A 10548-nucleotide genomic window follows, 5' to 3' on the forward strand; every position below is an offset into this window, starting at 1 on the left:
ATCACACAGCTAATTGGAGGCAGAACCATAGTCATCCTGCAGGCTTCCCAGATTCTCATTCTTTGTTACCAAAATCAGGTTCAGCTCTTTGCCACTCAAAAGCCAATAATCTAGAGCCAAGTGTTGGTTGGAAAAGAAAGATTAGTTTATTTAGGAGGCAGGCAACCTGGGCAGAAGGCAAGCTCATGTCCAAGAACAAACTCTGAAGATTCTGCTAGACAGTGAAAATTTTTTAATGGAGAAAGGGAAAGTTAATCACAGTTAATCATTTGGGAAGGGGATCAGAGTCTTTGTTATCTTTCACTGTGTGCAGACTGGCCAGCAACATTGTTCTTTTCTGATGCTATCTTGGTCACAGAGCTTACTCACAAGACTGCTAGAGGGAAGGTCTGGTTATCCTCTAATCGCATACTTGCCATTTTCCCTTCCTTTAGTCTATGAAAAGAATCAACACGTTAAGCAAAGCAGAATAAAGGCCTTGGAAAGTATACAGAAGCCTAAGGTTCCTGGAATTTAGCTAGGGTAGAGGTTAGAGGTTAAAGTATAACTAGGCTCTAGGGCCAAAGGAGGAAAGGGTTATGTGCTGGGGAGGGGGTGATCTGCCATTTTCACAGATGATTGTCTTGATCACAGGGTTGCAAGTAGCCATCAGGTCTCGCTTGTGGTCAGAATATTATCTGAGCCATAAATTTCTGGTCAACTGTGTGGACGGAGGGCATAGAGTTCTGCTAGGTTTCATTTTGATGTCCACTGTGTGGAACCACGATGATGCTAATGGATGATGGGGTAAACTTGTACACTCAAGCATCTGCCATTGACTCTAGGTCTTTTTCCCAATTCACAATGCATTCTTGAAGAAACCTGAGACGTTAGGGATTTTTATATAAAATCCTTGAGATTTTATATACTGGTTTATTCATCTCTAGTATGTTGAGGAAAGAGAGAAGAATTTCAACTCATTAAGCTCTTAATTGAAGGAATTTACTCATTCTTCATGCATTTGCATGCCAATCTAGTGAAAATATATTTTTCACACTTAAAATTTCAAGTAAAAACTTTTGAATTCAGATTCTCAAAGTATAAAAATAATTAGCACTTAAAAATTTTAGAATATGCTAAATAATTTATGTCAACTATAAATTGGCAGTTGTCATGGGTATTTGCCATCCACCTCTACAAGGATTAAATCAGGTGCCACTACAGCTGCTGACCTTCAACATCCCCTGAAAGGAATTCAGGGTGGAGATCAGGAATGAGGCACTCGGTGCTCTGAGAAAATCTGGCAGAATAATTCTTCAGATAGCTAGATATTTTCAGGAGCTGATTTTATGAGCCCAATTCTTGCATCTGCTCATATCTAGAAAAGCACTAAATTCCTCCATAGTGATGTCTGTTCCTCATGACTAGCAGTAACCCTCATGAGACCTTCTGCAAAAATATGTGCTTGATTGCATGTACTCCCCCTTCACCAAAATCACATATATATTGACCTTCCCCCCTACCTCTTTGGAGCAGTTTCCCAGAGGTACCTGAAATGCTGTCTCCCAGGCTGAAGTCCTCATTTTACCCCAAATAAAACTTAACTCACAACTCTCATGTTGTGCAATTTTTTTTTTAAGCCAACAGTTTTATGGTGACCGACAAAGTGACCCAGAGTGGACTTCTCTCCTTCGCCTGAACTCCACGAGGAACCGGAGCCTTGGTACCAGCAGAGGTACATCGTGCCCACCCGCCTCCTCAGGGAGTCCAGCAAATTTGGGTAAGTCTCTCCTGGTTCTCGGATCTCCCATCTTGGTTCATAATCCTGAGTTTTATTTGGCGGTGTATAACAGGTACCTGCCCTTCCAGTTGAAAGATACTTGGGGCGGGGGTGGTTGAAAGATACCAGAGAACACCCACCCAGTTGAAAGATACTGAAAGGGGGTTAGTTGAAAGATACCAGGGAAATACCAACCCAGGTGAAAGATACTTGGGGGGGGGGGATTGTTGGAAGGTACCAGGGTTTGCTCAGTTGTAGGAGACTGAGTGGTCTTCGCTGAGTGATTAGGTAAAAGGCTGATCTGATGCTTGTCCTCAATTCGCCTGCCTTAATAGAATTTGTCGGGATAAAAGTGAAGATATTACATGAGAGCTTTGCTCCGAAGAAAAGGGACAAGACTCCTCCCTCCTCCTGGCTGGTTAAGGCTTTCTCAGGTGACTGGGAAATTTAGGGAGTGGCAGAGGCAGAGTCCTCATGCCGTGCCGTGGTCCCATACAGAAACCCCCTCATTAATTAAAACACTTGCTCATCCAGGGGTCGTGGATAAGAATTGCTCATTCAGTGATCTGAGCACCCGTGGTGGTCGTAGACCACCAAGGGGAGAAACTGAGACAAGAGACCTGAAATGACTCTGGGGTGACGCCTAGAGGAGGTGAGCTCACAAGCAGCACACTGGCCCACCACACAACTTCACTAGTAAATTTTATCCCTGAAAAATTCAACTCAAAAATGGGAAATAAAATCTCTCAAACACGGAACGAGGGGCGTCAGAAAACCAACCTTCGACTAACACCCCAGCCAGATTCATGTACAGTACGTACGGAGCTCATACTAGCAAGGACCTACTTAATTGGTAAATTATACTAAAGGAGAGCTCAACCTAAAATGGCCAAATTGGGGTTCTTTTGACATTCCAAAATTGATATTTTGTGTGCACAGCTAGAAAAAGCCTGCTGTAAGATCAAACAGACTGAGTGGAATGCTTACTTTGATTGGTATTCAGAAGTTTCTAAAAGAGGAAATGATAGAGTAACTTTGCAGGAAATGAACAAAAAAATGTTTGGAACTATATCAGAACTAAAAAAGGTCACTAGCACTGACTCTGTCTCTCCCTCTACTCCTCCCACATATTCTCTTCTATCTGAATTGCCTGGCCCTGATGCTATCTCTTTTTCTCTTCCAACTCTCCCACCTCCTGCTGCTCCCCTTTCCCCAACAAAGGGGAATAAAAAATAGAAGCGATTATAGCTCCCTTTAAGGAGAAACCTATTACAGGGAGAGGTGAACCCTCCTCGGTGCTTACGTACACACCCTGGACCCTAGTGAGACTTAGAGCCGTAGCTTAGGAATTTACTGATCCAAGTCAGGATCCATTGGGATTTGTTAAGGAATTTGAGTTAACCATCCGTACATACAAGCCCGGGTTTTCAGATCTATAACTAATACAGCTATTAGTTTCTGAAAGCAAAACAAGGGAATGGACAGAGAAAGCAGGATGGAAGCACCCCTTAATGGATTTTGAATCACATAGTCCACAGCCTAGCACTGAATGCAAGGAATTAGCTCAGAAATTACTCAAACTTATCCCAGAGCTTTTTCCAAAAACTGTCGACTGGACAAAGATTCAACAGTGGAAGCAAAGATTGGGTGAATCAATTCTGGACTATTATGAGAGATTTGAAAAAAAACTTTTAAGCAATATTCTGGCTTGACACCTGAATCATTCTCTAACCACTAAAATGATCCTTTACTTAACTCTGCCTTTTTAGAAGGCTTAGATAAGGATTTGGCCACTCTGGTCAAAAGACACAATCTAGGTTGGTCCACGTTACACACAAACGCCCTCGTTACACTGGTTGACCAACTTTTCAAAAACGTTAAAAAGAAAGAAAAAGGTATATCTACAAAAATCATGAACCTTCAGCTGCGCCAATTAGGTACTCAACACCAGTTGAAGATGAACCGATCCCCATTTAATTCTCAACTGAGAGAAAAACAAAAAGTTTGCTTCCATTGCAGAAAACCAGGGCATCAGAAAATGAACTGTAAGAAAAGAAAGAGAAGACTAGAAGGAAAACTGGATTTTAGACTGGAATTTTGAGTTAAACAAGAATAGGGCTGCTCTGAGAGAACACGGGGAATCTTTCCTCTTCTCCTCTCTAATACCCTGGGAGAAGTAGAAATGATTATACAAGGAGAAACAATTAAAGTCCTAATAGACACAAGGGCCACCTTTTCAGTTTTGAACCCTAACAAAATTAAGGTCTCTCTTCCTCAGAATAATACTTCTGTGCATATGGTAGGGGTTTCTAATGTGCCTATTAAGGCTTTTAAATAATTACCTTTAGAACTCACCTTAGGGGGAACTTAAAGGAAGACAATCTTTTTTTCTAGTAGAAAGTGCTCCTGTTCACCTGATAGGTAGAGACCTATTAGAAGCTTATGAAGGCCATATCTCCTTTACTCCTAAGGGAGAAATGTTTCTAGCTCTAAAGGATCAATCAGACTTCCTTCATCATATAATGTTTGTGACTCATGATGAGGATGACACTGAACAAGACAAACTGATAGGCTTAGTACCTGAAGGAATTATGGGCACCTGATTCTACTGACATTGGAAGAATACATTCTGCATCCCCCATGAAAATTACTATAGATAAGGATAAGTCCCTGCCCAATATTCATCAATATCCATTAAGGCAGGAGGCCATAGAAGGAATAAAAACCTTTCATATCAGCTTACATTGAGAAAGGGCTTATTGTGCCTTGCACCAGCCCTTGTAACATTCCCATTTTGCTGGTTAAAAAACCAAATGGCAAGGGTTGGAGATTTGTACAGGACTTGAGATCTATCAATGCTATTATTATCCTTCGACATTCTGTAGTGTCAAACCCCTATAACTTGCTGTCCTATATTCCTAAAAACAGTGAATTCGCTGTGACAGACCTCTGTAGCACATTTTTTAGTATGCCTGTACATCCTGATGATCAGTATCTTTTTGCCTTTACTTGGAATGAACGGCAATATACATGGACTATAATGCCACAGGGCTATACTGAAAGCCCCACTTACGTCTCCCACATACTAAAAGCTGATCTAGATGACCTTGATTTTCCTCATAAGTCAATTTTGATACAATATGTAGATGATTTGCCGCTGTGTTCAAATTGTTTGAAAAACAGCCAGCAGGACACCATGTATTTATTTCAGAAACTAGTCTTAAAGGGACATAGAGTGTCCAAAGAAAAATTGCAATTCTGTATGACTAGTGTAAAATATTTAGGACACAGGATATTTATAGAAGGACTTTTTAAAATATATATACAACACATTCTTATTAGTTATCCATTTTATACATATTAGTGTATATATGTCAATCCCAATCTCCCAATTCATCACACCACCACCACCACCACCACTGCCACTTTCCCCCCTTGGTGACCATATGTTTGTTCTCTACATCTGTGTCTCAATTTCTGCCCTGCAAACCGGTTCATCTGTACCATTTTTCTAGGTTCCACATATATGTGTTAATCTATGATATTTGTTTTTCTCTTTCTGACTTACTTCACTCTGTATGACAGTCTCTAGGTCCATCCACGTCTCTACAAATGACCCAATTTCATTCCTTTATATGGCTGAGTAATATTTTATTCTATATATGTATCACACCTTCATTATCCATTCGTCTGTCAATGGGTATTAGGTTGCTTCCATGTCCTGGCTTGTAAATAGTGCTGCAATGAACAATGGGGTTCATGTGTCTTTTTGAATTATGGTTTTCTCTGGGGATATGCCCAGTAGTGGGATTGCAAGGTCATATGGTAATACTATTTTTAGTTTTTTAAGGAACATCCATACTGTTGTCCATAGTGGCTGTATCAATTTACATTCCCACCAACAGTGCAAGAGGGTTCCCTTTTCTCCACACCCTCTCCAGCATTGATTGTTTCTAGATTTTTTGAGGATGGCCATTCTGACTGGTGTGAGGTGATACCTCATTGTAGTTTTGATTTGCATTTCTCTGATGATTAGTGATGTTAAGCAGCTTTTCATGAGCTTCTTGGCTATCTGTATGTCTTCTTTGGAGAAATGTTTATTTAGATCTTCTGCTCATTTTTGGATTGAGTTGTTTGTTTTTTTTAATATTGAGCTGCATGAACTGTTTATATATTTAGGAAATTAATCCTTTGTCCGTTGATTCCTTTGCAAATATTTTCTCCCATTCTGAGGGTTGTCTTTTCGTCTTGTTTGTAGTTTCCTTTGCTGTGCAGAGGCTAAGTTTCAGTAGGTCTCATTTGTTTATTTTTGTTTTTATTTCCATTTCTCTAGGAGGTGGGTCCAAAAGGATATTGCTGTGATTCATGTCATAGAGTGCTCTGCCTATGTTTTCCTCTAAGACTTTTACAGTTTCTGGCCTTACATTTAGGTCTTTAATCCATTTTGAGTTTATTTTTGTGTATGGTGTTAGGGAGTGTTCTAATTTCATTCTTTTGCATGTAGCTGTCCAGTTTTCCCAGCACCACTTATTGAAGAGGCTGTCTTTCTCCATTTTATATTCTCACCTCTTTTATCAAAAATAAGGTGACCATATGTGCCTGGGTTTATCTCTGGGCTTTCTATCTGGTTCTATTGATCTATATTCCTGTTTTTGTGCCAGTACCATACTGTGTTGACTACTGTAGCTTTGTAGTATAGTCTAAAGTCTGGGAGCCTGATTCCTCCAGCTCTATTTTTCTTTCTCAAGATAGCTTTGGCTATTAGGGGTCTTTCGTGTTTCTACAAAATGTGCAATTTTTTGTTCTAATTCTGTGAAAAATGCCATTGGTAGTTTGATAGGGATTGCATTGAATCTGTAGATTGCTTTGGGTAGTCATCTTCACAATGTTGATTCTTCCAATCCAAGAACATGATATATCTCTCCATCTGTTTGTATCATTTTTAATTTCTTTCATCAGTGTCTTATAGTTTTCTGCATACAGGTCTTTTGTCTCTCTAGGTAGGTTTATTCCTAGGTATTTTATTCTTTTTGTTGCAATGGTAAATGGTAGTGTTTCCTTAATTTCACTTTCAGATTTTTCATCATTAGTGTATAGGAATGCAAGAGTTTCTGTGCGTTAATTTTGTATCCTGCAACTTTACCAAATTCATTGATTAGCTCTAGTAGTTTTCTGGTGGCATCTTTAGGATTCTCTATGTATAGTATCATGTCATCTGCAAACAGTGACAGTGTTACTTCTTTTTTTACAATTTCTATTCCTTTTATTTCTTTTTCTTCTCTGATTGCTGCAGTAGGACATCAAAAACTATGTTGAATACTACTGGTGAGAGTGGGCATCCTTGTCTTGTTCTTGCTCTTAGAATGATGTTTGCTGTGGGTTTGTCATATATGGCCTTTATTATGTTGAGGTAGGTTCCTGCTATGCCCACTTTCTGGAGAGTTTTTATCATAAACGGGTGTTCAATTTTGTCAAAAGCTTTTTCTGCACCTATTGAAGTGATCATATGGGTTTCCTTCTTCAATTTGTTAATATGGTGTATCACATTGATTGATTTGCATATATTGAAGAATCCTTGCATCCCTGCGATAAATCCCACTTGATCATGGTATACGATCCTTTTAATGTGTTGTTGGATTCTGTTTGCTAGTATTTTGTTCAGGATTTTTGCATCTATATTCATTAGTGATATTGGTCTGTAATTTTCTTTTTTTGTAGTGTCTTTGTGTGGTTTTGGTATCAGGGTGATGGTGGCCTCATAGAATGAGTTTGGGAGTGTTCCTTCCTCTGCAATTTTTTGGAAGAGTTTGAGAAGGATGGGTGTTAGCTCTTCTCTAAATGTTTAATAGAATTCACCTGTGAAGGCATCTGGTACTGGACTTTTGTTTGTTGCAAGATTTTTAATCACAGTTTCAATTTCATTACTTGTGATTAGTCTGTTAATATTTTCTATTTCTTCCTGGTTCAGTCTTGGAAGGTTATACCTTTCTAAGAATTTGTCCATTTCTTCCAGGTTGTCCATTTTATTAGCATAGAGTTGTTTGTAGTAGTCTCTTAGAATGCTTTGTACTTCTGTGGTGTCTGTTGTAACTTCTCCTTTTTCATTTCTAATTTTATTCATTTGAGGCATCTCCCTCTTTTTCTTGATGAGTCTGGCCAAAGGTTTATCAATTTTGTTTATCTTCTCAAAGAACCAGAGTTTAGTTTTATTGATCTTTGTTGTTGTTTTCTTTGTTTCTATGTTGTTTATTTCTGATCTGATCATTATGATTTCTTTTCTTTTACTAACTTTGGGTTTTGTTTGTTCTTCTTTCTCTAGTTCCTTTAGGTGTAAGGTTAGATTGTTTATTTGAGACGTTTGTTGTTTCTTGAGGTAGGCTTGTATTGCTATAAACTTTCCTCTTACAACTGCCTTTGCTGCATCCCATAAGGATCCAAAGATCGTCATGTTTTCGTTGTCATTTGTCTCTTGGTATTTTTTCATTTCCTCTTTGATTTCTTCAGCGATCTCTTGGTTATTCAGTAATGTATTGTTTAGCCTCCATATGTTTGTGTTTTTTATGTTTTTTTCCCTTTAATTGATTTCTAATCTCATAGCATTGTGGGCAGAAAAGATGCTTGATATGATTTCAATTTTCTTAAATTTACCGAGGCTTGATTTGTGACCCAAGATGTGATCTATCCTGGAGAATGTTCCATGCGCACTTGAGAAGAAAGTGTAATCTGCTGTATTTGGATCGAATGTCCTATAAATATCAATTAAATCTATCTGGTCTATTATGTCATTTAAAGCTTGTGTTTCCATATTAATTTTCTGTTTGGATGATCTGTCCATTGGTGTAAGTGAGGTTTTAAAGTCACCCACTATTGTTGTGTTAATCTCAATTTCCTCTTTCATAGCTGTTAGCAGTTGCCTTATGTATTGAGGTGCTCCTATGTTGGGTGCATATATATTTATAATTGTTATGTCTTCTTCCTGGATTGATCCCTTGATCATTATGTAGTGTCCTTCCTTGTCTCTTGTAACATTCTTTATTTTAAAGTCTATTTTACCTGATATGAGTCTTGCTACTCCAGCTTTCTTTTAATTTCCATTTGCATGGAATATCTTTTTCCATCCCCTCACTTTCAGACTGTATGTGTCCCTAGGTCTGAAGTAGGTCTCTTGTAGACAACATATATATGGGTCTTGTTTTTGTATCCATTCAGCCAGCCTGTGTCTTTTGGTTGGAGCATTTAGTCCATTCACATTTAAGGTAATTATCGATATGTATGTTCCTATTACCATTTTCTTAATTGTTTTTTGTTTGTTTTTGTAGGTCCTTTTCTTCTCTTGTGTTTCCCACTTAGAGAAGTTCCTTTAGCATTTGTTTTAGAGCTGGTTTGGTGATGCTGAATTCTTTTAGCTTTTGCTTGTCTGTAAAGGTTTTAATTTCTCCATCGAATCTGAATGAGATCCTTTCCGGGTAGAGTAATCTTGGTTATAAGTTCTTCTCTTTCGTCAGTTTAAATATGTCATGCCTCTCCCTTCTGGCTTGTAGAATTTCTGCTGAGAAATCAGCTATTAACCTTATGGGAGTTCCCTTGTATGTTATTTGTCATTTTTCCCTTGCTGCTTTCAATAATTTTTCTTTGTTTTTGATTTTTGCCAATTTGATTACTATGCGTCTCAGCATGTTTCTCCTTGGGTTTATCCTGTATGGGACTCTCTACACTTCCTGGACTTAGGTGGCTATTTCCTTTCCCATGTTAGGGAAGTTTTCAACTATAATCCCTTCAAATATTTTCTCACATCCTTTCTCTCTCTCTTCTCCTTCTGGGACCCCTATTATGTGAATGTTGTTGTCCCAGAGGTCTCTTATGCTGTCTTCATTTCTTTTCATTCTTTTTTCTTTATTCTGTTCCACAGAAGTGAATCCACCACTTTCTCTTCCTAGTCATTTATCCATTTTTCTGCCTCAGGTATTTTGCTATTGATTCCTTCTAGTGTATTTTTAATTTCAGTTATTGTATTTTTCATCTCTCTTTGTTTGTTCTTTAATTCTTCTAGTTCTTTGTTAAACATTTCTTGCATCTTCTGGATCTTTGCCTCCATTGTTTTTCCGAGGTCCTGGATCATCTTCACTATCATTATTCTGAATTGTTTTTCTGGAAGTTTGCATATCTCCACTTCAGTTAGTTGTTTTTCTGGGTTTTATCTTTTTTCTTCATGTGGTACATAGCCCTCTGCCTTTTCATCTTGTCTCTCTGTCTCTGAATGTGGTTTTTGTTCCACAGGCTGCAGGTTTGTTGTTCTTCTTGGTTCTGCTGTGTGCCCTCTGGTGGATCTATAGAAGGATTTTTAATTGATCTGGATAGAGTGAAAGGCATTCTAGCCTTCCCTGCCCCGAAGACAAAAAGAGAATTGGGATTTTTAGGACTTGCAGGCTACTGTAGGAACTGGGTTCCAAATTTTTCCTTAATAGCTCAACCACTGTATAATCTACTAAAACAAGACCAACCTGAACCTCTTTGCTGGAATGTAGAACATTCTGAAGCTGTAGAGACCATAAAAAACTTCTGGCCAAGGCCCCAGCCCCGGTGCATCCAAATTATGATCTACCTTTCTTCCACTTTGTTCATGAAAACAAGGAGACTGCATTAGGTGTACTAACCCAGCAACATGGTGGTTACTATCAGCTGATAGGATATTATAGCCCACAGCTAGATTCGGTAGCCAGGGGCTTCCCCCCTTGCCTCCACACTGTCACAGCGACAGCTGTGTTATGTCAGAAGAGATAGTCATGAGT

Source organism: Balaenoptera ricei, chromosome 11, assembly GCF_028023285.1.
Source record: "Balaenoptera ricei isolate mBalRic1 chromosome 11, mBalRic1.hap2, whole genome shotgun sequence".
Lineage (NCBI taxonomy): Eukaryota > Metazoa > Chordata > Mammalia > Artiodactyla > Balaenopteridae > Balaenoptera > Balaenoptera ricei.